At 41.8% G+C, this 27,903-nt stretch overlaps 1 protein-coding gene across 4 annotated transcripts in view; it reads right to left on the bottom strand.

Annotated features, from left to right (window-relative positions):
* PAG1 (phosphoprotein membrane anchor with glycosphingolipid microdomains 1) overlaps positions 1 to 27,903 on the bottom strand; it is a 117,508-nt gene that overhangs the window by 42,796 nt on the left and 46,809 nt on the right. For 2 of the 4 annotated variants that reach the window (XM_075085300.1, XM_075085301.1), the window contains 2 exons: positions 6,449 to 6,758; positions 3,924 to 3,988 (listed from right to left, as the gene is read on the bottom strand). The gene's annotated coding sequence lies outside the window, so the exon portion shown is untranslated. Of the gene's footprint in view, positions 1 to 3,923; positions 3,989 to 6,448; positions 17,824 to 27,903 lie in introns of those variants that run through there. The other 2 variants (XM_075085303.1, XM_075085302.1) reach the window with 2 other exon arrangements.

The following is a 27,903-nucleotide window of genomic DNA, read 5'->3' on the forward strand; positions in this document are numbered from 1 at the left end:
TGCAAAAGGTCAGTGGTGTTGAATATACATGATTTATAAAGTACTCTAGGATGAGAGGTGCTGTGTAAATATAAAATATTGTTAGGGCATACTCTCCTTAACTGACATACACTGAAATGGAATTGGCTGTGCCACAAGAGCAGAACTGAGAAACCAAGTTAGTCTGATGATAGCGGATTGTCTAAGGCTATTGACAGTCTACGACAGTGCAAGTATACATTCATCTCACAGACAGACTTACCTAACGCTGAAAGTTGTTGCTGTTCATCTGGAAGAGGTGATATGTAGATACGAATTTGAAGACTGTGTTACATAGAAATTACTAAGTAGGCAAAGATTACTCTGTACCACAATGAAAAAGCAGCTTCTGAAGTAGCTGTAGGCACGGGAGCTCCTGTGCAGCAAATCCACCTTCTGCAGAAACATTGCTTTACACAAGTCAGTTCTCAAGTGTATGCCAAAGATGCTTGGGATGCCATGGTCCTCACATGCTTTGCAAAGCCACCCTCAGATGGCACTTTTGAACTCAAAATATGCATCCTATTTATCCCTGGCTTTGATAGAGGCTTTCAAGTTCCCCCTGCAGACTTGAACCTTGAGATTTGTTCACTTACAGCTATATCCAAAGAGGCTCCCTAAAAACCAGTCTCTTGCTGAACTGAGTGGGAATGAGCTGGATGGGACCAGCAGTCCCATCCCCTCTCGGGAAAGAATCAATTATGCTTTCACCCCACTTCTTGGGATCGATTCCAATTTCTCTCTTTCTTTTGACCACTACACTTTAACCCTGCAATAAATAATCAGTTTGAAGTAGGTTTTAAAATATTTTAACAGCTGGGGCAATGACATTATTATTCCACTTTACTGTAAACGGAAAAACTCCCATTCCCCCTCCCAAACAAAGACAGAGATTGCAGATCATATTCTGAATTCTTTCAAAACCTAGGCCAAAAGATCTCACCAGCACAGTCTCTTTCCCTTCACATTATTATTCCCACTCTCATAGATTCTTTTATCTAATTCCCTTTCCCCCTGAAGTTTACACTGGCATTCCATACATTTTTCAACAACACTTCTCTTCCCCCCTCTTAAATTCCTTATCTGTCATCAGCCATCTAAAAACCTTCTTCAAATAATGAGATTTTCTTTCAGAAAAATGACGCTATTAATTCAGCACTATGAAGTCATCTGTTCCTACCTTTCTCCTGTGCTAAAACAAGCCATTTTAGATCCTACCCCCCTTTTAAAAAAAATAACAAAAAAGCAGCACAACACATCACTTTTGCTAAAGTATATGACCTTCCTGCTCCTAAAGGGAAAAATTAATTTCTTACTTTTGAATGTGTTCATGCTTTCCCATGAAAATTGGTACATCTGTCTGGGAGGTACAGAAGATTTGGATGATCTATATTTGAGAGAATAGTTACTTGAAGTTATTGCATAAAATGACTGATTTTCTAGCAACGGAAGTTTTATTCAAGGATAACATCAGAGGTATTCTCATCTATGTAAAACACTTCTCATCCACACACAAAAGCCTCTTAATTTCCTCACTGAAAAAAATGCTATTGTATTTTTTCTCTCCACTGATGACTTAAGATTTTTTCATTTGGCTACAGCTAAACTGCTGTAGTAAGGGCAGACAATGACACTCTTGGGCTACTCTATACATGATGAATCTGTGCTCCAACTGAAAGCATTTATCACCCAGGGGCTACCCTTCCTGTTTGTCTTTTCCCTGTGTTTTCAGTTCCCCCTTCCTAACAACGAGAATGACAAAAATCAGTATGGGTTTTTAACCTAGGGAATGACATTTTTAGCTCTGAGGCCTATGTGTAAATGTAAATTTCCAGCTGTTAGAATAAAGAAATAGCGAATGTGAGGCAGATGTTAATCTATTACCCATTGTTGTAATACAAGCAAAAATCAACTATAAAAAAATCCCCAACTATTCCAGTAATAAAAGCTTACTTGCTTGGGCATTTACACAGACCTGTGCCTAGAGAAATAAGTTCTAACTAGTTTCTCACAATCCATGGAGTCTGGTCAGATCCTCTGTGTTGTTTCTTCCTCTTCTGATATTAACAGTCCATGAGCTAGAACACAGAGCCAATGAAATAATATCCAGATGTTTCTTCTGTTTAGCAATCTGATGAATGCCCAAAGACCATTTAGGGTCTCTACTTCTTAGCGTCTACTGCATGATGAAGTCAAATGGTATCTGGAGGATCCTGTATCCTATGCTGCAGCACTATTTTTCAGGACCATACTCAGCACCAAAAGTTAAATCCCACGTCTGGTTTCTATCAAGTACCACTTGACCATAAGTCTTCAAGCACTTATGAAGCCAGTGTGGGCAGAGCTAAAGAGCAACTGCTCTGAGCTCCCCAAGAACTATGCTCTCCTTTGAGTCCACTGACTGAAAAACCCACAGCATGTCCGTGAATGAAATAAGGTGCTTCTTGCCATATATAGTATCTTTCTTGCTTCTACCATCTTCTAACCCTTGGAAACTTCTGAATTAACTATCCTGGCATGGTGAACAGAAGTCATAGCCAGAGGCACGGAGGAGCATGGATATTCATAGCGTACTTACGGTTTAGATTCTCCTCCAGGGTCTCCAGCCTCTCTCTAGATCTTACCATCTCACTTCTCTCATCAGCTCATCTCACATCATCCCTCCCACGGACCTTGGATCCCCATGAATCCTGAAAGTCCTTCCTTTTAATGTTAATACAGCAGCGCCTTCCGATCATCTTGTGTCAGGCACATTTGTGTTTGTAATTCCTTTCACACTAGGCAATTCATTAAGGGCTCTGTTTTGATTACCAAAATGTGTGAACACAATTTTGTATCTCATATATACAGGGTCACTGTTATGTCAGCTCGTTTTGACTGTGACAGTCTTTTCCCATCCTAAAGGCAAAACAGTGTTTACATTTGGTTAGTTAAAATATTTACACTGCACATTCAAATGATGCATTTTCCCAGTGACAGAGCTCTCTGGTATTTCCTCCTGTACCTACTATGCAGCAGAAACAGATGATTAAGATGAATATTCCGGGTGTCTCTAAACAAGCAGGTTAAGGAAACACACAGCACAGCTAGACTATACTAACGCTGCTGGACTTTGTAATACCCATGTGGGCTGTGTAATCTGCCTAGCATTGCATGAAAGCCTGTCTTTTAGGCCCCCAAATGGGAAGAGCTACATAATCTCCAGTCATCATATTTCAAATAGATTCTTTATTTATTGACCATTTATTTATTCACTTGGTGAGTGAGGTAGAGTAAAACACGACAGATGTAGGTCCTGGGAGAAGAGGTAAGAATGATGCTGTTTGCTGATCATCAGTCTGCCTGCAGATAAAAGCCTCCAGTGCACCGTGCCTGAAGGGGTGGAGAGATGATGGGGGCTGCTACCCAGCAGGACAAGAGAGAAGTGAAGTTGAGAAGGAAAGGTGATACTAAAACTGGCAGGGGAAGGCCACAAAGTGATGGCATTTCTGGGAATCAGAAAACACACCAGATTCTCCTGTTTTAAATTAGCACTTCAAAGCTGAATAAAATACTGCAAGTGATGCTGGACAAGGACCTGCTACACCGAGAGGTACACCAGACACACAGCGTGATCCTTTCCCCAAAGGGACTGTTTGAGGTTTGTGGGAGAGAAAGAGAACACACATAAAACTTCATGCGACAGTGAAATTCAACATCATTTAAGACTTATTATCATCTACACAGTAAACAGTTAATTTTGCTTATGTATTTGTTACTACCAAACAACAAAGGATGACCATATGCAAGTCCTTCTGAGAAGAAATGAGATGCAGAGTGAAGCACCTTCTCATGTGGGAACTCTGTAGCAATGCAAAATTAGGAAAAACTTAAAAACCCCGGCTCTCAGTGGGGTTATTCCTTACCTTACAGCACCATCCACACAGGTCTTCACACAGGCTCTCCCAGTGAGGAAGCAAAAGCTTCTGTGCTGAAAAAAATGATGAAGTGCTGGTTAAGAAGATACCACAAAGGCCCCGCCTGTGCTTACATTACTCTGCTGTATCTTTTTGTTTACAGAAACATATACAGTAGATGAAATTTGACTGTGGAAGCAAAAGCGATCTATTTTAAATTGACCCTGCCTGCTTAGTGTCATATACTCCAGAGGAAATGGGTATAAAAGTCACTGTATAATGAGGCATGCAGCATTTAGCAAATGAACTTTAAGCAGGATAATTTTATGTGTAGGAGACGTATTTGCTCGACTATTTTTAACTAACAGCAAATGAAACTTTATGTTTGTCAGTTAAAACACAGCAGTAAAAGTAAAGCGTAAGCAAGTGTATTCACAATGATAAATGACCAATTTTGATTTAATGCGAAACCACGTTTATCCACATATATTTTTATTTCCTGACAAGAGTGCCTATAGTAAAGCAGCCACTGAAAAATGGGCATGAATTGCAACCCCTTTGATTATTCTGGTTCAATTTTTTTTATTTGTGTAGGCAAGCTCTGATGTGGGACCTGCACACTTGCTGGTCCCTGACAATCACAAGAAAATAAATCAGATGCACAGAATCTAATCTAGGGTCTCACTTCTGTCTCTCCTGGAGGCAAGGACCATAAATCTCTCTCATTTGATAGATAAAAAAAAAATTAAACTGGTCTAAATATGCCTATTATTACTTTAAAATGTCCTTCTTTACTGTAGCAGGTGTTCTCTGGAACGTGCCTCCCTGGTGAGAAGGGCATCGTTAAAATGCCAATGTTCAAATAGCAGGATGTGGGGTCCAGCATCCCTCCAGCCCTGCTGTCTGGCCGAGGAGCCGTCTCCCTCGGTGAGGAGAGGTGCATGGGGAAAGCCTCCGTAAAAGGAGTGAACAGGTTCATTACCTGCCTGCCTGGTGCCCAACATGGCCCCACCGCCGAGCAGCCTTGGGGGGGGCTGCGTGTGGATTAGCGGGGCTGACATGCCTGCACGAAGGGGATGCTGCAGACCCCCAGACCAAGGGCCAGGATAAACGCAGGGACTGTGCTTTGAGCGAGCAGCTAGCAGCCCGGCAGTTTCCCATGGATAAACATTATTTCCTCTGTCCACCCTCACTTACTGGCCCGCTGTGCCAATCACCTCGCGGTTACACAGCTTGCAGCTCCCAGCCTTTGGCTGGCCCGCTAGCAAAGCCCCACCAGTTTTGGCACAGGGACGTCCAGTGTGATGGGCAGCGGCTGCCACTGTCACTAGCAGGATGTTTTCCGGAGTTTCTCCTACAAGGCAATGTGTTTATTCTTTGAAACAGTTGCTCCCTAAAGATTAAAACCAAACAGGAGCACAGAAGCAGCGTGTGTCCTCTGGGACCACTACGTGCCATCAGGCAAACAGGAGGTACAAGCTGTGTTCTCCCGAGTTACATGCAACGAACAGTGCTGCACTGGCAGAAAAGAGTAAAGTCCTTCAGTGCATAAATTATACTCTCCTCTTTTTTACCCCCTCTTAGAAAAAAAATCAATTAAAAATCCCCCAATATCTTTCAAAAAGACACTTGTGACATTAAGAGCTTCACATCTGGAGTTGTGTCAGGGGTCCCCACCGCAGCTCAGACCATTCACCCCAAAAGCTTGGGCACACAAAATGAACAACAGCCGCAGCTCCAAGGCACGCACCTTTAAGACCACATTCGTTGTCACCCCCAAATAGCAGTACACATTCTCAAAAATATAGTTAACTATTACACGGGACAGACAGCAATAAGAACAGCAAAAGTCCTGGAGAAGTGCTCAGACAAAATATACCTTTCCTTTAAAACTAGAAACATAATAGTAATTTAAAAACTACTAAAATTGTCGTCAAAGTAGTAAGAACACAGGAGAAATATCTGCACAGCAACATAAAATCTGTTTATCACAGTCTGTGCAATCTTAGTTATTACAAAGAAGCTGAAAAAATAAGTGCAACAAAGATTTTTCTTTCTGCTGAGGTATGTGGAACAAATGTTAATTTTTTACCACTGTACAGGATGTTTTCTACCCCAGGGAGTACCTGCAGGGGAGAGGAACTGTCTCTGGTAATAGGAAGAAGTATTTACCTTGCCTAATGACTATATGTTAATGTATTTCTATTAGCAAAATCTATTTAATATTGCATACATGGAGTAGCTTCTGGCTTAAAAAGTAAGAAAGCTGGAGAAGGAGACTAAACGGTCTTTTCGTCCCCTGATGGGAACACATACAGGTTTTCTCATTACTGGCAACGGGAACTAAGCCCACATAAAGGGGACAGATAAACTTCAATAACCCTCAGCTACAGCATGATGCCACCATGAAGGTTTATTCTCCTAAGGAGTAAGGCGGACTTCACAACTTCTCCTGCAGTCGTATCACCCATAGTTTAATTAGTAACTAAACAGCAGCAATCGCTACCACGCTACTATAAAGATAAAAGCCTTACCTTTAGTTATCGAGGACTCCTCGGGCCGGACCCCATTTGCATTATGCAGAAGGCACCAGGAGAATCTATTAGTGAGGTGCTGTGAAACTCCCTCTTATCGTTAATGCAGCTCTAGGAGTTTCTCAACCCCTGTCTTCGTCCGCTCGCCGATTCCGTATGCGCGGCGCAGATCCCCACCTTCTCTGGCTGCCAAGCCGGCCACAGCCTGCGAACAATGCCGCCTCTGTCAGCCCGCCGAATGAACAGTGGCACAAAGACACGCTCATGTACAGCCCCAGACTTTTTTTTCTTCTTCTTCTTCGAGTACAGGCTGAGGAGAACGGATGGAAGAAAAATGCTTATGTATTTGTGATTAGCCAAAGCTTCGTTATGTTCAGGAGGAGCAAGACGGTGTCGGCGCAGGACGGGCACCCTGGCGCCTAGAGGGGAGATGAAATCTGCACTGGTGAGAGAGCTCCCTGCCTTGCTTCGCACATTTTTGTTTCAGATCTGTGGGTGGCTGTGTGAGCAAGCAGCCGAAATAGGGAGGAGTTACACGAAATGCGATTTATGACTTGAAGCCTTGTCTGCCTTTTCGGGAGCAGGACGGAGAGGCGAAATCGCAGCACGATGACACAGCAGCGTGCCTTACACATCCCACCTGCCATTGCCCGCCCTCCCAAACTGGCTGGGAAAGCTCCCCTCCCTGCTGAGGCGTCACCCCCGGGATGGAGCACGGATGCGGCGGCTGCTCTTGCACCGCTCAGAAACCACACTCTGGAGAGCCTCTGAGCACACTGGCTGTCTGCTCCCTCCCCACAGCATTGCCAGTTTAATTTTCAAGGAGGCACGATGCTTCACAATCATAACAAATGACTGTAGGATGAGACAATGAATGACATCCTCAGCAGATGTTTACAGCAGTCACTAGGAAGGGGGAAGACGGCAGCATCCTAAATCCCAGTTTTCTGTAAAGCTCCCCTTGGAAATCAGAGAAGCAAAGCAGAAAGCCCTTTTAAATTCAGATGTCTGTATTTTTCTTATTTTGAAAGGACTATTGCGTGCATGTTGCACACATTTCATGTAACTTCAGCTTTGTTTTCTCTCCTATCAGGAAACAAGAAGTGATCTGGCCTGGCTCCCGAGTTGTTGGTGACGATCCCTGCTAAAACCAATTGGAACTTTACATTTTAACTCAAATATTCCCAAGCCAAGCTCCACAATAGATGGTAGCTCTTTCAGATTCCTCCACATCAATTATAGTTCAGATCTTGAAACACTGCAACTCAACAGAGCAGCAAGCAACAGCGCGTTTTCTTCTAGAAGCAAAGACCAAGGGACGTGCAGCCCTAGGGTGCAGTGCAGCTAGGAACTCATTCCAGGTCCCTGATGAACCATCGCAGCGTTACAATAAGTTCCCAAGCAATTAGTTTTAATTGGTGACTTGCTGGCAGTCCCCCAGCTGCCCTATCTCATCCTTTTAGCAGGTCCTATCAGGTCAGGCTTGAGGATCATCAGCGGGGCCAGGCAGCCATCACTGGTGGCCCAGCTCTTGGGGCTCATTTTTGCTGTTAAATTTTTGGGGAACTGGCAAGGATTATCTTGAGTAACAAACAGTCACAGATATGCCACTTCCAAATTAAAGCATATGAGTTTGTAACATGAGAAAGCAAAATAAGAGGGAGATTTCTAGAGGGAATTTATAAACACTTTTTGAAAAGAACTTGTTTCAAAGCATTTCACTGAGGCCAAGCTTCAACATAATTTTCAGGAGAACTGAGTGGTAGTGCCAGTGGACAGTAACAGCCCCCATACAACTGCACCTTGTACTCAAAACTAAGCTGAGAAAGGAGAGCTGTAAATGAGCAACCAACTCTTCTAATTTTATTCTTCAATAACAGTTCTTAAGGAAACTTTTTCTTTTTATCTATTAATAAGATCAAGTTATTTGTCTTAAGGATCTTGCCAAATGGACATTAGCAGGATCAGGATTGCTTTATATGAGCAGAGCCCCACGACTCTGTGGCAATAAACAAAATCAGATGTTCTTTGACAGAACATTGTATATACCCAAAACATATTGCAGAGTAGCTTCCAGGGTCAGTATTATAGCTGATGGATCAAAAACATGGGCTCCTTTTGCTCTGCAGAATTACATAAGTAATCTCAAAAATCCATATACTTCTATCCTTTAAAAAAAGTGCTGAGGCAGTTTAGAGTCAAAAGGAAGCCCTAAATGAGAATTGCATGGAGGGAAGCCTACACACACTGTTCAATAACTAGTAAAGGATGCAACATCCAATGGTAAAATACATTAGGAATTGTTTGTTGCTAGAGGCAAGCAGAATTAGTTCAGCTAAAACACGTCAAGTATAATCAAGCACAATGTCCTACAGGCCAGTTTTGTTCCTCCTTGTCCTGGTTTCAGCTGGGATAGAGTTATTTTTCTTCATAGTAGCTAGTATGGGGCTGTGTTTTTGGATCTGTGCTAAAAACAGTGTTGATAATGTGGAGATGTTTTAGTTGTTGCTAAGTAGTGCTTACACTGGTCAAGGACGTTTCCAGCTCCCCATGCTCTGCCGGGTGCACAAGAAGCTGGGAGGGGACACAGCCAGGACAGCTGACCCCAACTGGCCAAAGGGATATCCCATACCATATGACATCATGCTCAGTATATAAAGATGGTGGAAAAAGAAGGAAGGGGAGGTTGTCCGGAGTGATGGCGTTTGTCTTCCCAAGTAACCATTACACTTGACGGAGCCCTGCTTTCCTGGGGAGGGCTGAACACCTGCCTGCCCATGGCAAGTAGTGAATTAATTCCTTGTTTTGCTTTGCTCGCGTGCGCAGCTTTTTCTTTACCTATTAAACTGCCTTTCTCTCAACCCATTAGTTTTCTCACTTCTACTCTTCCAGTTCTCTCCCCCATCCCACTGAGGGTGAGCGAGCACGCAGCTGTGTGGGGCTTAGTTGCTGACTGGGGTTAAACCACGACAGTCCTCCCTTTTCTGCTTCTCAGAAGTTTCTGGTCAATATGAATCAGTGGTCCTCAGCATTACTCTTCTTGTACCATTTTCCTCCTTTACTGTGCAACATTTGGGAACTGCAACATAGCATCAGTAGGCTGACTAATGCAAAATGTCTAATACACGGTTTACTTTGTCTTGGAGGTAGTTGAGGACATTAATGATGGTTACTTCTCTTGGAAATCTTGGGTCTGGAGTGGAGGAGAGTGCTACAGCCTGCCTGTGTCATCTCACTTCATCTCTAACAATTTGGATTTTACTTAAGGGCTCATGTTGTACTTTGTGTACACAAACTCAAATGTGAAAACCAAAATTCATAGGAGTTACATTGGTCAGCAGATGGATAGAGATTTATCATTTATCTATGTTGTTTATGTAACATAGTTTATCAATTTTTTCCTTGGAGATCCTTCCCTCTCTGGATCTTCATGATCCTATTTGATTTTGATTTTTTAAAGGCCTATTGTCTTTTTTCCACATCTATGGCATGTAAAGATCCAGCCATTATTTTTAGTGTCACATGAAAAAATGAATACTTTCAGACTCTTCTCACAATTGTTTTTAAAGTACAGAAGATGACATCATTTTCACTGGTGCAACCCCACAGTAATTCCATTAATTTCCAGTATCTTTGGATGTACACCATCCAAGATGTCCCTCACCTCTACCTGACACATCCTTAGCACTCAAAGAGTATAAAACCACAAAGATATTGCTCAGGGCAGTTTAGGTGGCAAAAGAGTTTTGCAGTCAGTTGAGGGATGGACTAAGGAACCACAGAATGAAAGTTTTACAGAAGATCTTTTTGTAAAAACATACAAGAGGAAGGAGCACAGTGCACACTCTGGCAGGGACAGTAAGGTGCAGTATGTGTCTTTGGAGTTGCAGAGGGATTATTAGATTTCTTAGTATGCTGCTACGCTGAAAAACCTGGTTTGCTTACAGGCTTTTACAACACATACATGTTCACACTCCTACTTTACATCTACAACCAAAAGCCAGAGGGATACAGCATTTAGTTTTCAGAAAACATGAGACCAAGAGTTTCTTTCTCCCATGAAGAATGCCAAGGCTTAGTCACTGCCACTGTAATACCCTGATATCAAATTCAATCTTTACAAATATAAAGCAAACATCTTTTAGCAAATTATGAATATCTCTGCCCATAGAGATAAGTTACAAGTGTAACTTGTAAATTACTTCTCTAAATAGGCATTGCATAGATCTTCAACTGGTCCAAGATAGATGTATTCAGTCTGCATCAGGTAATAATGAAGTCTTTATCCTAGAGATCTTTGTTAAATTTGGATTAGCTGTTGATGAAAACCAATTTGATAACACTGTTTATTCCAGACTTCCTCTAGTTACAGTTTTTCCAGTCGAACTTGTCACTGCTATTTCTTCCTGCATTAACTTTTAAAAGAGAGTTTACTCCCACGGACAGTTTTATTTGTAGCAGTGCATGGCATCGGTATGTGTACCTTGTCAGGTCCTTCCATCTGCCTGAGCCCAGTGCTGGATGGCACAACGTTCTCTCCATCTATGGGAGATCCAGAGACTAAACACATAATTACACTTAAGCAAGCATCACCTATTGCTCTGGCTGGGAGCTTGTCAGTCCTGGGAAGTACTCGCGTTATCTCCTATGCATGCTGAAGACACCCACGTGCTGGAATGCATCCACTGCTGAAAAGGGCTGTATTTAGTTGCGAATCTATCTATCTTACTGAAGTATTTTGCTTAGACACAGATCATTTGGGTTTATGGTCTGTTCTCTGCTAAAAACTCATGACTAGCTCAGGTGAAGACATCTTCTACATAAGTTACGGGAAACTTATGGCCATGCAGACTTCAATTTGGTATACCTATCTTGTGTCTAAAGCCCCTTCTTAGGGCAGACAAGTCAAAGTCTTATGAAGATTTAAAGGTAGCAATACAATCTAAATTCAATATTCTGTATTACAAGAATGAAAATAATTTTCTTAAATCTTTTTTTTAAGGAAGTTCGTTTGCCGCATTACAGTAACTATGAACTACTATACATTCAGCAAAGCATTTTTTTAAGAACGCCTGATGTCGTTTGCAAATTTCTTTCTTCTCTTTCCACCTGTCAGATTAGCACTGATAATGGAACTGAAACTTTCACCTCATCTGCTTCCAGCATCCATCAAGCTTTTGAGCATGGTTTTTGCTTTCCATTTGTAGTAACCAGAATTTCCAACTGTTTTTTTCACCCAAATACTTGATAGATTCAGGCTTGCTTAGTCCAGACAAGACCAAACGTATTCAATCTGCTACAGTCAAGACAAAATACTTCCATATGGTTTCCTAATGCTACTCATTAGGACATGGATGGCTACAAATGTGCTTCCTTTGACTTCAGCTTGCCTTTTAGTCTTCCCTGCAGCTTGCTCATTTTTCTTAAAAATGAAGAAAGAAATCACATTATTAAGTTTTCATTTTCCACTCTTCCTAATCTTCAAATTTATCCCGTTTATAAGGCCCAACTATTGTATGACAAGGACTCTTCAGACCATTTAACAGGAGCAAAGTCTTGAATGATGAGGAATTTTCTTTTTTGTTTAATCCTCTCCTGCATCCTCCCACTTTTCCTATTTTCCACTCCATAATTAAATTTCAGGTCAAAGCTCTTTCTGACTCATGACATTCAAATGTTTTCAGATTTGGTTAAAAAATTGTGCAAATCCATTATCCTATATTGCCATAGCTAACCAGGAGAAACTCTCCTGAATTATTTGGATATATGGGCAAGATCTGATTATCTAAATCAAATTGCTAAACTCTAAATGCACAAGGGAATATAATTTTTTTTTTAAAAAGTCAAATCTGATTAAAGTGTGCTCAAAATAATTGGCCAGACTATAGGGCACTAGGGGCCAGAGGTTCTGGAAATGGAAGTGATACCATGCTAATTGGCAAAACAGTCACCAGAAGACAGAAATCTGTTTATGATTTGAGGTTTTCATTCTGAGCTTATAAATTCAAGAGACAAAGAATGACATGCTCCTGCCATTTGTTGACAAGTTGTGATAGAGCAGCTGAGAAGAAGAATACCTGTGTCACTACTTCATTGCCAGCCATGACTGCTCTGCATCCTGCCTCTTACGGCTGACTTGCACTTCCAAGTCCTGATCCTGTCAGACCTGTCTGAATTATCCCAGTTTTGGTGCCAGGAGTGATAGCATCATGCTCAGCAAAAGCATACCAGATAAAACTGTTTGTATTCAGGAAAATGCATTATATGAAAAGTAATTATTAAGAAGTAATTTTCTCTGTGTAAGCATTTGCACATAATTTACAAGTCCTCTTACCAGAACTACGGCTCTGTAGGAACAGTTGGAAGCACATTTAAGTATTGAATCAGTGCTACACATGTCTGTAGCATTTATTTATTTATTTATAAAATCAGGGATATACAAAAAAGAAAAAGAAACTACTCTTAGAAATTTTATTTAACCACAGTGCATTGAGATAGGATTTAATACCGGAAGATTCATTTCAGGAAGAACAGGATGGGATGTAGACTGTCAGCTAACAGTTCTTGGTCTCCTTCATTATCACCACATCCTTCACAGTGAAAACTGGTTTAAAAAGCAGGGAAAAAAAGATGAACAACTTTAATCCCCTTCAAAACATGAAGTTGGTTAATTACATCAAACATTTTGTCCTGGTTTCGGCTGGGATAGAGTTAATTTTCTTCGTAGTAGCTGGTACAGTGCTCTGTTTCGGATTTAGTATGAGAATACTGTTGATAACACACTGATGTTTTAGTTGTTGTTAAGCAGGGCTTACACTAATCAAGAACTTTTCCAGCTTCCCATGCTCTGCCGGGTGCACAAGAAGCTGGGAGGGGAGAGGACACAGCCAGGACAGCTGACCCCAACTGGCCATAGGGATATTCCATACCATATGATGTCATGCTCAGTATATAAATTGGGGGAAAGCTGACCAGGGTCTGCTGCTTGGTGACTGGCTGGGCATCGGTTGGCGGGTGGCGAGCAATTGCTAACCTTTTCCTTTCCTTTCTGTCCTATTAAACTGTCTTCATCTCAGCCCAGGAATCTTACTTTTTTTCCCAGTTCTCTCCCCGATCCCACTGGCAGGGGGAGGGAGCAAACAGCTGTGTGGTGTTTAGCTGCCGGCTGGGTTAAACCACAATACATTTCTTAATGCAACCAAGGCGGTTTGTGCTGTCTTCCTAAATACCCACAGGACATAGCAGAGAGCTGGCTAGCTGTGCACCTGCTTCACGTGGCACTAGCCTGAAATCTAGCAATATTGCCCAACGTTCAACTTACACTGGTAAAAAAGAAAAAAAAAACAGCTGAAAAAAGCTGCTGGCAGCTCAAATTCATAGAGCTCCTGAAGCAGATGAACAATAGATCAGAAAGAGAAGGCATTTCCAACTTCTTTCTGTTACTGTTTTCTTGTGATTTCATGCTTTTTGCTGGGACTCCACACTACTGTGAGAGATCAGACCTGGTTTTATATTGAATATTATATTGTCCTTTGGTACTTTGTTCTCCCTTGGACACACTCACCATGGATGGATTGGCACGTATCTGAAAGCCTCACCCAAACTTGGTTCACAAGGCTGGACTGAAAGAATTTAGAGCCAGGCTTACGCAGGGGTGCTGAGAAACTGGATGCTGTCCTGATTTTCAAGTATACTTTCAACAAACCTGAGAGCGAAGTGGCCCAGTAAGCCAGAGGTGCCTGATCACCAGGGGAGCTCTCTGAAAGCTCTGAAGGTATCTGTTCGTAAAGGTTTTGCCCTGATCGCACAGCATGGCCATGACGGAAGCTGGTTATTGTGTGTTTTTTTTAATAACTAATAAAAACATAATGAAAACTATCTCAAGCATCAAGAATCAATCACAGCCAGCAAGCAGAGGCTCAACCTTTGGTATGCCTTCGCTGCACCAGCCTTTGATATCTGAAGGCCAGTATCTACAATGGAGACTTTACCCTGTAATTACCAAGAAAGTCTCTACAGGACCATGGCTCAATAAAGCACAACACCAAATCAAAGCTGCTGAGACGGACCACCACTGACAAGCCTTTGTCTACTGTGATGCCTTCATTTCAGCGGGTGAGTTTTGCATCGTGAGTTTTGCTGCTTGCGTGCCATCACCTGCCACCTTCCTCCTGTGTGCGGGAGGTAGCAGATGGACTGGACTGATAGACAGTGCAGAGCATCACTGCTTCGACCAGCGCTGGGTCAAGGAGGACTTCCCAGAACATTTGTACGTCTCTGAGTTTGGGAAATAACCTTTTAAATAACTCTCCCAGCAGGAACTCAACATGATGCTTAAGGAATCCTGCTATTATAACTTGTGGATGACAAGATTCTTTTTTTAATCTTTGAATGTGACCTCTGTCATTTTTACATAAGTTGCTGAGACAGCCACTGGGTTAGCAAAAGCCTATTCACCCCCTCCAGACTCTGCGTTGGACAAAATACACTGGACAAGATAGTAAACAGTATTGCGTATGACATCTTATTGAACTGGGAGAGAGGCTAGCAAAAAAGCCTAAAACAGAGATCAGAGATGGGATTTGCTTAATCAAGCAAGCTTTGCCAGAAGATGTAATTGTACACCACAGAGGATCACATTAGCCTACCTTTAGAAAAAACCCCACACTTAACCAAATCCTGAAATTCTTCTTCAGTATTTGCATTAAACCCATGGGAATTGCATGGGCTTCAGCATGTGTTTTCTCCCACACCAAAGCAGCCAGATGGACAGACAGGATGTGAGAAAAACATTTTACATTAAGCCTGAGGGGAGATGAACAAGAAGTGCCCACGTGCTTCCCTTCCACCCAAAGCATACACCCCCCACCCTATACTGGGAGTGTGGTTTTCACAGAGCTCACGTCCCACGAGTGCAGACAAAGCAGCGGCCGGGCAGCCAGCGGGGCAGTACTCCTGCCAACAGCTCTGCCACAGCTGGGAAGTGTTCCTGGGGCGCTCCATGCTGTGTTAGAGCGGGGAGCAAGCCTGGGGCTCCCCACCTCCATTGCCCTGCCATCCAGCACGGCCCCGGGAAGAGAGGTTACCCTGTTTCATAGCCACCAGTTATTGCAACACAAAAGGTGCCTTTGTATAGATAGGTTTTGTTCTACTAAAATTGATCTCCCCTAGCTTGTTTCCTTCCTAGCAGTTGTTAATAGATTTCATTACAGTTTTTGTCCTTTCTCATGCGCATTCCTCCCTCCGCGAGGAACACATTGGAGCAGCTGCAGCCGGCTGTGAACTTCCTCATGGGGATCCTGACTGCTGCCTCTGAGATATCAGTGACAGTCCCGTGATGATGGAGAGCATCTTAACTTCGGACAAGATCACTTGCCGCTGCCGTGGGAATCCGGGCAGCGAAGAGCTGCTCACCTTACAGCTGTGGAGATGAGTATGCCTTACACATTGCAAGCAGGAAAAACATTTCATTTTAAATCAGTGGAGCAGAGGAAACAAATTAATCATGCAATATGTTTAGGAAAGCCTCACATTCTCTTTAGTGTTTCAGGAATAATGTTCAACAAATGGTAACTGCACCATCCCCATCTTTGCTTTTAGCCTCTGAGGAGAGGAAAGACAAAATATTAGTTCTCTTTTCCATCACTTTTAAAATCAAATTTTGGGGGTGGCTGTTAGCATCCTCTCTGTACTAGATCCCAGGAGTCATGCTGAATCAAAGCCTGAATCTTTGCTCAGACAAGTGTCCTAGGAACATCCGCTTGGAAAGCATGCCCTGGGAAACCAATTCCTATTCCCTGCCACTGGAAGGGAATAGTTGGGCCAACTAATGCGGTTCTTTTTATTTTTTTACTTTCCTAATTTTATAGAACCATAGAGAAACTAAACTCAAATAAGGGTGGGTTATCTCACATGTGTAGCTCCTTCAAAACTAAACCACAAACATTAAGAATGTGAAATATTCTGCCCAGAGAAGTGGTAGAGTCACCATCCCTGGAGGTGTTTAAAAGACATATAGATGTGACACTTCAGGGTGTGGTTTAGGAAGCATAGTAGTGCTGGGCTGATGGTTGGACTTGATGATCCTAGAGGCCTTTTCTTACCTTAATGATTCTATGAAATACCAGCCGTACACAGATCTCCAAGAGATCGTACTAGCACAGAGATACGCTTTAAAAAACTACAGGTCTTGTACACACAGAGAACTCTCCTCGCCTCTCTTTATGAAGCAGCTTTTTTTTTTCGAGCTTATGACCAAGAAGATCTTAACGCGAAAAATGTAAGTTAGGCAGTCATTTAGATATTTGCTCATTTAAATAGGAGGCCATTCTTGGCCTGAATTTAATGTTGTCAGTAAGCACAGGAGGTGTTAAATGCTTTGGCCTTTATGTTACTTCTTAGTGATACAATAATAATTGCCAATAGCTCCTTTTTTAAAAAGTAAAACACTCACAGTGCTATTTGGGGTTTTTATAACAATATTTATCATGGGGGAGGGTATAAAGGATAAGCAACTGAAGTCGTGCCTCCAGACAAAGTACGTATTTACCACACAGTGTAACTGCATGTACAATACCACTGTTAACCGATACGAAGACAAGACCAGTTAAGGTCTGCTGTTACCTGTGACCCACCATCTCCGACTTCTGCTCTGTGCTCCTGTTCTTCAGCCACCCCTTTGCTGCTGCTGCATCCCCGTCCTTCCCCCGCCAGCTGCTCCAGCCCTCTCCTCTGACAGCGTTAGCAGTACCACTCGCAGCACTGGATATTGCCTACTTGATTCATCACTGAATCAACACAACATAAATCCCCAAGGCACGCCAAAGCAACACTATATTAATGCTTCATCTATGCTGCAAGAGCATCTCTCAAAATGCCTAGAAAAGCATTTCAGATGACCATAGCTTTGTTCTTGCTGCACTCTGACCAGGAAGTGGTTAAAATAGATGGGGAAAACCACTGCAAATAATATGAAAAATTGTATTCCCAGCACGTTTGCCACTTTAAATCTTATTTTTGCCTACATAAATCTTTGTGCAATGCTGCTCTGTTGAAATCATTAGAAACGCTTTGGCTTAATGGAGGTGGAAAAGCCCAGAATCTGATCCAGCGTGCAGGAGCACCACTGCTTTGCCTGCCACGAGCCTGCAGTGCTGTGTCAGTCATTTACTTCTCCAGACATCCACCTGCTTAGGAAGAAGCTATTGCAGGAATTGTTTTAACTACATTTTGTCCTATGCAGGCATGCAGCCAAAAACATACAAACTCTGCTCTTGATGTAGTCTTCTTCAATACAGATGGAGTTCATAGGAACCATTTATCCTTCACATTTGTGTTTTTAGCTTTATTATTTCCATTTTGTCAAGATCCCTTGTCATGTCTCATTCTTATTTTGGCGCTAGTCCTAAAAGAGCTACAGATGTGATTATTTTGACTCAGCATCATCTTGCTATCCTCAATTCTGCCTTAACATAAAAAGGCCAAAAGCAAAAGCCATACCGCTCCATATAATTTTACGCTCTTACTAATAGTGTCCAAAGGACAGATAAACATGGGAAAAAACAGAGCTGCACATGTGCAATGTGACGGATTCCTATCACTGCAATGACCGTATCTTCTGTGTTTTCCTGACTCCGCGGTAAATTAGAGACACTCCCAAATGGTGAAAACTAGCTAGGAAGTTTGCTTTGCAAACAATTCCCTTAAAAAAAGCATCGCAATGAACTATTTGGTAGTGTTAAAGTTTTTGACTCTTAAACATGCAGTTCTCTACTGAAAGCAGATAATGTGAAGTGAAGTACCGGAAAATGAAGTGGCTTAAGATTCTACAGTCAGTTGGGCTTTCTCTAAAGAAACATTATAGGGACCCTTTACAACTTGCAAAGTTGAGCTTCCAGTAGCCAAAAGAAGCAGCATGTAATAACTGAGGCTTGTGTCAACAGACAGCAGCAGGCAGGATCCCGCACAATGGGTTTGCATTGCAACCGCACTAATACTCTCATCACATAAAAGGGCAGGAGTGATAAACAGGAATGAAAGGAAAGATTAATTCCTAGTGGTTTCTACAGCTAACAGCCATACCATCGGGGTAGCAACACCAGCCAGGAAGTTTTGTTTCCCATGGCTACCTTGGTCCCTGGTCTGAACTTGGACCTTGACTCTACAGCATCGCAAGCAGGACACCTCGCAAATGCTACAGACGAGGAGGCTTCGGAGAGCTGAATGTGGAAGATAAATAAGGATGCAGCAGCACTCTCCTTGTTGCCTGAGGATACCTGATTCTGGCCACTGCACCAACCCATCATTTCGCCATCATCAGTGTGGAAACATTACCTGCAAGTTCGCACTCCCCAGAGCACTGTAGGAGGGTCTGGCAGCTAGAAAGGAGAAAGATGCACCTTTGACCCTCTGGAAAGATAGAGGCAACTCAGGATAAGCAGATTAGATGGGTTTCTGTGCTCAAATGACAAGCAGTGAGATCAATGCTCTTGGTGGCTAGGCTGGATGGCCACCTGAGATTCACCAGGCTGGAGCTTTCTGTCCAGTAGCCCTTCCAGACACAGTTTAGGAAAAAGTGCCCAGAAACGAGATTGAATATCTTTCCACTGGAACAAAAGTTCAGAAACTTCAAGATAACATTGCACCAGTTCCCATTCTCCAGTGAGATCCTGCTTCTGTCTGGTAAATGCTCAGGAGCTCCACAAGGCCAAAGTTTTCATGTTCTTTTGTGGAATCTGTATTGGGAATCCTAAAACAGAGCATGCCTAGTTCAAATAATCTCATTCATGGCTTTAACTTTTAAAAGGAGCAAAAATAAAAGCAAAGAAATTACACTAGTGATGCTTACAGTCACTGCCAAAGAGTATAATCTACTATAGGAGCTGAGAAATTAGAAATATAACATAAGAGTTTGAGAGTGTAGGAAGAACTAGGTGAAATCAGAGCAAAGACATGTCTTGCATGAAGCTATGAAACGAGTAATAAATAGAACTGGTAAAAATACTGGTGTACTCAAAAAAAGTAAAAACAATAAAAATATTTAAATCATCACATTCAAATTAAAACTACTTAGCTTAGCTGCAGAAAAGAAATACACCTATAAGGAAGAAAATGAAGCAATATGGACTTGATAGTAAGTGTAACTATGCTAAAATAAAGCCATATGAAATTGGATGCAAGTTGAGAAAGACTCTTTGCCTTTTTTTTTTTTTTAATAATACAGCTTCCCATCTGGTTGTGCACAGCAGACAACAGGAGTCCGAGGCCCTGAAGAGATCTGTACCAGAAACCTCCACACTCACTCTGGTATCCCATAGCACAGCCACACCAAGTTCAGCTCTCCATATATCGCTGAAAATGTTTCTGAGCCAACCGTGCAGCCCGAGGATCTCACAAGTCTCCACAGACAGAGAGCTCTTCAGAAGCACCAGCACCCAAGGAAAGCATCCTTTAATTTTGGCACTAAACTCACCCAGGGGCTTAACACAACCACCCACACTGGCCTGCAGAAATTGATGTCTCTCCTGGGTGTGACACCCTGGCATGGCGCATCGTGGACAGGTGATGGCATTGCTACCGTCCCCAGGCGCTGCCTCAGCAGCCAGGCTGCCTTCCTTGGCAGGCGCTGGAGGAGAAAAGCCAGGAAATACAGAGAAACTGAGACAAAAGTTTTCTCCTCATTCTCCCCCAAAGACCTGGACCTTCAGCTTTTGAGCCGGATCGTTGCTTTTCAATTTTTTATCCTCTCTACCCCGAGCAACGATACCATGAGCCCTTCCAGGCTGAGGAGACCGCTGTCACATCAATATTCGTAGAAGAGATCCTAAATAAAGTTCATTTATTTTTCAGAATTATTACAGTTAATTGGAAACATCTGCTGCAAATATCTGTATGCCAGAAGCATCCCAATCTACTAGGCAGTCTCTGCAGGAATACCCACTCCGTTCTTTCTGGATAGGTTTTGCCAACGGCATCTTTATTGTCAAAGAAAAGACACCATAAAACTAATCGGCCAAACACAGAGTTTAAATTGTCTCTGCTCGTTTTCACACAAAGTAGTAACATATGTTGTGCTGTCACAGCTGTGAAAGATATTTCCATCTCCTCGTTTGGCTTTTAACTGCTTTCTTGCAGTGAACCAGGTCAAGGAGTTTTGGGAACATTACTCCCCTCTGATACCTGGTAGCATCCTTAACCTAACACAGTGCTGCAGTGAGACTATTCAAGTACACGCAATTAACATTTTACATTTGTATTGAGATTAATGTCAATATATTAATTTAATGTAAGTACATAATGTAATGTAATGTGAATGTTAAATATTTGTGTAAGTATTTATGTGAATAAAGGATAATTATTTGAATGTCCAGAGGAAAAAGTTCCCGTGGGGATAGAATACAGCTTAAGTATGAAGTATTTGTAAATACCAGTAAATATATTCATTGAGACCTACTGAAAAACTGGGCTGGAACTTAAAACCATAGAATTTCTAAACAGGTCATCAAAGACAATGAAAAATTTAAGCTCAGACTGGACTCTCTAAATATTATTAGCCCTCTGTCTGATTCTGCTATAATTTCCTATTTAATAGGCTGAAATGTGAGACAGGACCATTTTTAGTAGAAGGAATCCATCAAAATTGTGAATAATGAAAGAAAATCACACTGTCAAATTTATTTTTCTTTAGGGAAAATGATGAACAAAGACATTCATATTAAGGAAGAAAGTGTGGTTATATCTAATCATTAATGAAGTCAGGCCAAACCGGACTGTCTATACTATAGAGCTTGCTCACAACAGCTAAAGACTTCTTACTGGCTGTATGAGGCAGCATGATGGAAAAACTCGTTTAAAAATGTTAAGAGTAGTAACTTACAACCTCCAAAGACATCTCTGAAGCAGATGCTTTTCCCTGAGATGCCAATCTAGGAAACTTTATTCATGGAGAAAAAAACCAAAAAGCTGAGATTTTGAGCCAGATTTTAAAAAAAAATAAATTACTACGAGTAAAATTTTCACACAGATGGTCACTATGAATTCTTATCTCAAACCAGATTAGAAACAGATTTCCCTTTTACATGAAGAGCAGAAATCAATCTTCTGTAATATAATCATCTTAGATCCTCTCCCACCCCAAGGGTAAAATAGCCACAAATTTCTCTTTTAACAGTGTGGGAATGGACATTTCTTTGTTGACACCGTTAAGAAGTTCCAAATCATGGTGAAGGAACTTGTGCTCATCGACAGACAGAAAGAATGAACTGTGAGAAGCAGAAGACCACGTAATGTCTGGATACAGATTTTTATTTGGCAGAATCATGATACTGATAGCAATAATACAAAAATAATAAGGCCTCTGACTGAAAGAACAAGTATTCCCTTATTCCCTGAAACAGAATAGTTCCCACACTATATTATAACTGCAGCAATAATTAGGAAGTGAACTTTTGGGCCAGTTTTCTTCATCTTGTGTAATGAGTTTATGAGGACCATCATTACTTCATCTCTCACGTCTGAACAAGCTAGTTTGTATTTCTTTCTGCTTTCCTCCAGGAGAGGCAATGATAAGGCTGGCAGTGATTATCACCTTTACTAATTCAAGAGATATTAAGTGAATAAACCCATGAACTTCAGTGTTCAAGTTAAAGTTCAATATTGGGTAAGCAGTGTTCTTGAACCTCGCCATAATCCCATACAGAAATTAATAAAACTGCCCTATAATTTTAAGGCATCATCAACCAGAAAATTATACCGTGAAGCATGTAGTTTCTGAGCATGTTCATAGGTTTTTATGCCACAAAAAATAAAACTACGCACTTTTCCTCATTTGGACTGTGAAGCAGCTTTCTCTCAGAGAAGTGGTGGGTTTGGTGGACAGTGCCACAGCTTCCTCTGTCCCCTTAGGGAAAGTCCTGATCAAACTTTTCTGGATTCACTGCAGAAATGCAGAAGCTGTACTCCTACAAAGGTGGGAGATGTGCCATTTCTGTTGGTATTAAACAGAACTAGATGAAGGAAAGAAAGGGGAAAATCGCACATTCTTGTTTGTAGCATCAAGTCACTCTCGATTCTCACGTCTGTTGGCTTGCCATACTGCACGTCTGACACCAAAGACATCATCTTACTCTCAAAGCAGAGTAAATCAGCAAGTAAAATTATTGGAATAACAACACTGAAATCTGTCCGATAGTTTTCTAAAAATGCATATTAAACCTGCTTTAGCCATGAAAACTTGAATAATGTGTTTAATATATTTGCAAGAAATAGTAATTCATGTCAAGGGTAAACAATATAAGTATGGAGATGCGGTGAGAATAATATTAAGAAAAAAAATTAAGCAGATGCTTCAGGATACAACCCCACTAAGGATAACCATTGTTATGGCTGATCCAAAAAGCAAGCTTCACTTGCCCTTAAGTGGAATAAACTGTCATCTCAACTCTTTCCTTGTGTGGCAGTTAAGGAAACACGAGCATTAGCATATGAATAGATGAAACAAATGGCTGGATTTCCTGTGAAATCTTAAGTTCTGCTTTTTCAAGATTAGGGAGAAGAGAAATCATGACACATGCTTTCTCCTGAAATCCACAGAGCCCTACAAACCTCAGAGGATGACACAAAATGAGGGAAGACGAGTAGCAGTAAGAGCAGAGAAGAAGCAGCGCCAGTGCTGACCCGAGCATCACAAACATGGCCCTGGTGCAGAGCTGCCACCCCCTGGGCCCATGTGTATGGCTGTGGGCTGACATCAGGCCCAGCAAACCACTCCTCCTCTCATGCCCAAGCTGCCTCTTTCATGTGTCCAAGGTGCTGTCCCAATGGCAGTATTTAAGCGGCAGGGAAGCCATGCTTTGCTCAGAGCACTGCTGGCACAACTACAGTATCTAAGGGCACCTACACGTGTGCTTTTAGCAGCACATGCTGCTAGAAGGTGACACAGCAGAGCTGGTACTTACTCATAGTGTGCCTGGTATGGAAAGTCAACATGACTGAAGAGTCAGTTTAAGAGCTACAGCCTGCCTTTGGGAAGGCAACCAGGTAAACACGGGATGCAGCACTTCACTGCACTGACTCAGGACTTGGCCCTCTCTCATCTTCTGCATCTTAGCTACCCAAACCTCACTGCCACCGCAAACCTTCCCGTAACTGCCAGGAATCTTCCCATGTAATGCCCTTCTGCATGATTTCAACCCACTTCCACAGAGAAACTTCCACAGGATGTGGGGTCACCGAATCACAGAATGGTGGGGGTTGGAAGGGACCTCTAGAGATCATCTCATCATAGGTACACCTAGAGCAGGGGGCACAGGACCACATCCAGGCAGGTTTTGAATGCCTCCACAACCTCTCTGGGAAGCCTGTTCCACTGCTCTGTCACCCTCAAGTCTCCATCCTCAGAGACACGGTCCTGGGCAGCGAGCTCTAGGTGGCTCTGCCTGAGCGAGGGGTTGGACCAGGTGACCTCCAGAGGTCCCTTCCCATCTCAACACTCCTGTGAGTCTGTGAAACTGCTGACGTTTCCTTCACAGCACAAGCAGTCTTCCAAGAGGGAAACGTATGTGCTGCAGTGTCATGGTTTTAGCTGGGATAGAGTTAATTTTCTTCACTGCAGCTGGCACAGTGCTGTGCTTTGGGCTTAGTATGAAAACAATGTTGATAACACACCGATGTTTTGGTTGTTGCTGGGTAGTGCTTGTACTAGTCAAGCACTTTTCCAGCTCTCCGTGCTCTGCCAGGTGCACAAGAAGCCAGGAGGGGAGGGGGCACAGCTAAGAGAGCGGATTCAAACTGGCCAAAGGGATATTCCATATCATGTAATGTCATGCCCAGTGTGTTACCTGGGAGGGGCTGGCCGGGAGAGGCAGGCAGCAATCACAGCTCGGGGACCAGCAGTGTTGGTTGCTGTGTGGTGAGCAGTTGTATCGTTTGTTTCTGGTTTTCTCACTTTTCCTTTTATTATATTATCACTATTGTTATTACTATAATCATTATCATTATTGTTTTATTTTAATTATTAAACTGTTCTTATCTCAACCCATGAGTTGTTTTTTTTTTTGCTTTTGCTCTTCTGATTCTCTCCCCTGTCCCACAGCGGTGGGGGGAGTGAGCGAGTGGCTGTGTGGTGTTTAGTTGGCTGACTGGGGCTGAACCACGACATGCAGGAAAGGAGATTTTCTATTTCTTAGAAGGGAGGTCAATATTTAGGTTGTGCTCACGAGCAGTGATCACCAATTATCAAAAAAAGGAGCAGAAACTCAGCACATTCCCACAATAGCAAAGGACTTGGGATAAGCGGATGCAACTGATGACTGTCCCTTCAGGAGATGCAGAAGTTGTGGTCTCTTAAGTGTTCCCCTTTTCTGCTGCATTGCAGCTGCATGCACAAGAACACATCTTTTACACTGCCCGCAGTGCGCAGACACATACACCACAGGGGAATGCTTCAAACACACGGAAGCAGCTAGCAATTTAATTAAAACATTCACACACAGAGAGGCATGTGCACATTCCGTTCCTCAAAAGAAGCACCTAAATAAATACAGGAGCATAGGATTGCAAGAAAACTCCCGAGTCCCTTCCATCAACTGAAGAAAGTCCATCCTAGAGCTGGTCTTTATTTTCACCTTTGCCATACCAGCAAAGGGCTGTTCATGAACCTCAGAGATAACCAGGGACTGTCTTCTATTGCCTGGCCCCGCTTCACCCACAGTCCACTTGCTTTATTGATGCCCACTGTGTCATTTACCCTAAAATTTAGCTCTTTTCACTCCCTGGTGTTTACTCTCCTCCTGTATATTTACCCTCCTGAAGACAGCAGTGTCTCAGCCTCTGCTTTAGTATCTGAACAAGTCAAGGTTTTTACAGTGCCTTCTTGTACAACACGCAATCCATCGTCCCCCTGATCATCCTGACAGCCCCTCTGTGAACCGGTTCCTGGTTGAACTCATCTTTCTTTAATGTGAATGGTACACACTAGTCTCACTGTGCTTTGTCAACACCTCAAAATATGCTAATACTTTCTTTCCCTGCTAGAAATACTTCACCCACTATCCTCTTGGCATGCATTTATCTTATTAACAGCAACATCATACTGGTAGCTTGATCCTAGATAGGCTAGGTCCTAGGATCTTAGATGTACAATAGGTCATACATCTAGGATCCCGATCCTAGATGACCTAATAAAGCTGTATTTGATTTTTCTGTTTTTCAGGAGATGAGTTCCCAGTTCACAGACTAAATTCAGATGATGATTCCCTGAAAGCATGACCTTGCACTCTGCACAATTATGCTTCATGCTGTATCCATTACACCAACTTGGAAGAAAACCTAATCCTTCTTGTATGATGTTATGATCCTCTTCTGAAATGTCAGTGACTCTTACCTTTGAGTCATCTGCAAATTCATAAGTGCACCATTGCTTGTTTGTGACAATGATAGGAAGATATTAATATGTTTCATCTCCTTTGAGGAACTTAATTAGCAGCCTCCCTTTGGCCCAACACTCCTGTTTCAAGACTAATGTTGCCATCTCCTCTTTATTCAATTCTCTACCTATTTAAAATTTCTTCTATAAATCTCCATTTTCTCTTACCATACTGATAAATCTCCACATGGGTACCATATTCAAATTCTTTATCAAAACTGAGACAGATTACATCTATTGCCTTTCTTCACCAACAGAACTGAAGAAGATGAAACAGCTACCCTTTGCACAAAATATTTATTAATCATTTTTTATTTTATCTCATTTTCCACTTGCTTCCCTGACTTTATTATCTTGTTCAAAATTTGCTCTAAAATATTACATACTTTAGAGGTGGGCCTAAAAGGCTGTTATTTGCCCAAATCCACTTCCCCTGGCTCTATCTCATAATTTGAAGTATAAACTTTATATTTCTCATTCTCATGCCCCATTGTTCAATATAGTCATTAGAAACTCCGCAATCTCATATAAAAACAAATGCATTTTCAGAGCAGAAGTGTTTTCAGAAGTAAAATCTGATGACCTCTCACTGCTAGTCTCTGGAAAAGAAGTGCTGGATATTAAGTTTCTCTAACTTGCCCCTGAAACTGCACTGCTGTTCTTAATGTCACACTGTACTGGGATTTTTTAATAGCCAATATGGGAAACATGGTTCCTCTTTAAAGAGGCCTCCCAAATCAAACTTAAAATCAAATACCTCCCCATAACTTAATTTAAAAGGTTAAAAAAGTCAAGATTCTCTTCACCACCTAACTACTCGTCCAATTCTCAGTAAGAAATTTAATTTCCCTCATCTGGAGCAAATATGTATAATGCAAATGGCATTCAGAAACACTACTGCACTTTGGAATTGAACCTACTTTTTGCAGCTGCTGTTTTAAACATCATCAGAGTCTGGAAATGAAACAAAGCTTTGTCTCATTGACATATCCTTGCATTAATATTAACTGCAACAAAAGAGTTTAAGTGTTTTCGGCCACCAACTGCGTAACTCCACTGTATATTCCGCTGTACACTAGCCCACAGCCTAATTAACAGCACTGCAAATATTCTAGATATCTACTGACATTATGCACAAAGATGTAATTAGAAGTACGTGTATACGCAGATACATTTGGAAAAAAGAGAACAAACGTACAGCTCCAACTGATATCTTTATTAACTTGTTCTCAGTGGCAATATCATATACAGGGTTAGTGTGAGGTTAATGTATACCCCACACTGTGACCTTTCAGACTGAATTTAATTGCATCCCTACCAAGGATATAGAAAAATGATAAGGCACATGCTGATTGATTTTCTTCCTTGCAGACCACAAGGGCTCATTTCAACAAAACCTTGCCATTAAATTTACAGCACAACTGAAAAAGAGTTTCATATGATATACACCCTAATCTAATTTTTGAAACTGTTATATCAAAGACTCTCCATCATAAGCCGCAAAATCCCCATTTACCTCTTCTGTAAACCCCCTGTACTGCGTACAGCATTATCCTTCAATTGTCAGTGTGCTTAAAATATGGGTAAAACACCGTCAGAGCCTTGCTGTCAAGTGTTAAAGAGCACTTTTAGGCATTCTGCCCCTGTAATCTTTGGGGACTTCAGTAACTACAAGTCAGGGGAAAATCAAAGTGAAAAGAAAAGACAGGTCGTCATGAATCTAAATGCCATGTAATCTGATGATAGACGTTTCTACTATAGATGTGCAACACATTTAGGTTCTACAAGAATTTTACTGTCCTTACTTTAGTGAAGCTGGGACGACTGTCTTCGTGAACATACCAGTGCATGGTGAACTAATTGAATTGGGAAATTTTGCCAGAATATTTTATACACTGTGCTTGCATTCTAAGCTTCTAAGTTTTAGTTTCTTTTCTTTGATAACAACTTAGATATTTTGCTAATTTTTCATTATTCTTTTAAACAAATTTTTGGTGATATTTTCAGATATTCAATAGTAACACTATATTCT

This window comes from Phalacrocorax aristotelis, chromosome 2, assembly GCF_949628215.1.
Source record: "Phalacrocorax aristotelis chromosome 2, bGulAri2.1, whole genome shotgun sequence".
Classification (NCBI taxonomy): Eukaryota; Metazoa; Chordata; class Aves; order Suliformes; family Phalacrocoracidae; genus Phalacrocorax; species Phalacrocorax aristotelis.